General features: G+C 29.5%; 1 pseudogene; it reads left to right on the top strand.

Moving 5' to 3' along the window:
- The first annotated feature begins 268 nt into the window (after positions 1-268).
- Positions 269-1,055, top strand: LOC141836092 (uncharacterized; annotated as a pseudogene).
- Positions 1,056-1,628: the final 573 nt, after the last annotated feature.

The following is a 1,628-nucleotide window of genomic DNA, read 5'->3' as shown; positions in this document are numbered from 1 at the left end:
ATTGAGAAGAATATTTTTGATAATCTGATTAATACAGTGATGGATATCGTTGGAAAAATAAAAGATAATCTGAATGCAAGAAAAGATATGTCATTCTTTTGTAAAAGACCTACTCTTGATGTTGATGAAAGTAGTAGGGGACTAAAATCAAAGGCAGTTTATACATTGAATAGAGATCAGAGATGTATTCTTTATGAATGGGTGAAATCTTTAAAATTTTCAAATGGTTATGTCTCTAATCTTGGAAGATGTGTCGATTTGAAAAAAATATAAATTGATTGGTTTAAAAAGTCATGATTGTCATATATTCATGGAAAGACTCATTCCTATCACTTTTAAGGAGCTGTTACCAAATTTTATATGGGGTGTCATTACGGAGTTAAGCATTTTTCTTCATGATATTTGCTCAACAGTTTTGAGATACTCACACATAGAGACGTTAGAGAGAGAAATTTCAATAATTTTATGTAATTTAGAAAGGATCTTTCCACCTTCATTTTTTGATTCGATGGAACATCTTTTGGTTCACTTGCCTTATGAAACTAAAGTTGGAGGTTTTATCCATTTTCGATGGATGTATCCATTTGAAAGGTAAAATCATATTACTTATATACTTCATTATTTCATATATATTAATATCTAATACACATTATTTTATTACAATAAGATTTCTACATCATTTGAAGAAAAAAGTGAAAAATAAGGCCCATGTTGAAGCCTCTATTGTTAATGTATACATTGTGGAGGAAGTAACAACTTTTGCATCATAGTATTTTGAGTCTCACGTCCGAAGCAAAAGACGAAGAGCGGGAAGAAATGATGAGGGTCCTATTGATCCCAATTTGACATCATTTCTAATTTTTAATTACCTTGGTCGATCAAGTTGACCATGTAAAGAGAGATACTTAACTAGCTAAGAATGATGCACAATCCACACATATATTTTACTAAATTATTTAGAAGTAACATCATATTTTGAGTGAGTATATATTTTATATTTTTTTCTTTGATCATAAATAATTTATGTTATAATTATTTTTTATAGGATTTTTTAAAATTTAAATTTTGAAATATCAACACAGAGTTTAATAGCTTCTGCGATGAAGAATTTACACCATGGTTCAAAACATATGTGAGTAGAAAATTTAAATTTGGTTTACACATATTTTGATTTTAAATTAATTTTAGAATTTAATTTTAAATTCAGGCTAATCAAGCTCACGTTGAGCAAGAATTGTTATTCCATCTTTCATGAGGTCCAAAAGCAATGGTATGAACTTTGCCAGCATATTTCATAAACGAATATAATTTTCATACATAGGAATATGAAATGGGAAAGGCTACAATGAATAGCAGGGTTTGTGTTCAATCATCCAATGATGGAGCTGCAAGTAATGATTTTTATGAGTTATTGGATAAAATTATAGAGGTGGAATACCTAGGTCCAGAGATACGAGTTGTTTTATTTATGTGTCGCTAGTTTCACCCTGTCAGAGGGATGAAGGTGCATCCATGGTATAATTTGGTTGAAATCAATCATAAAAAATTATATAAGAGATATGAACCATTTGTGTTGGTACAACAAGCGATTCAAGTATTTTATGCTTCATATCCTAGTTTGAAACGAG

The sequence above is a fragment of the Curcuma longa genome, chromosome 10, assembly GCF_044706935.1.
Source record: "Curcuma longa cultivar G26 ecotype Majalengka, Jawa Barat chromosome 10, ITB_CL_G26_1.1, whole genome shotgun sequence".
NCBI classification, from domain to species: domain Eukaryota; kingdom Viridiplantae; phylum Streptophyta; class Magnoliopsida; order Zingiberales; family Zingiberaceae; genus Curcuma; species Curcuma longa.
Note: the sequence above shows the minus strand (reverse complement) of the source record. Positions and strands in the feature narration are given on the sequence as shown.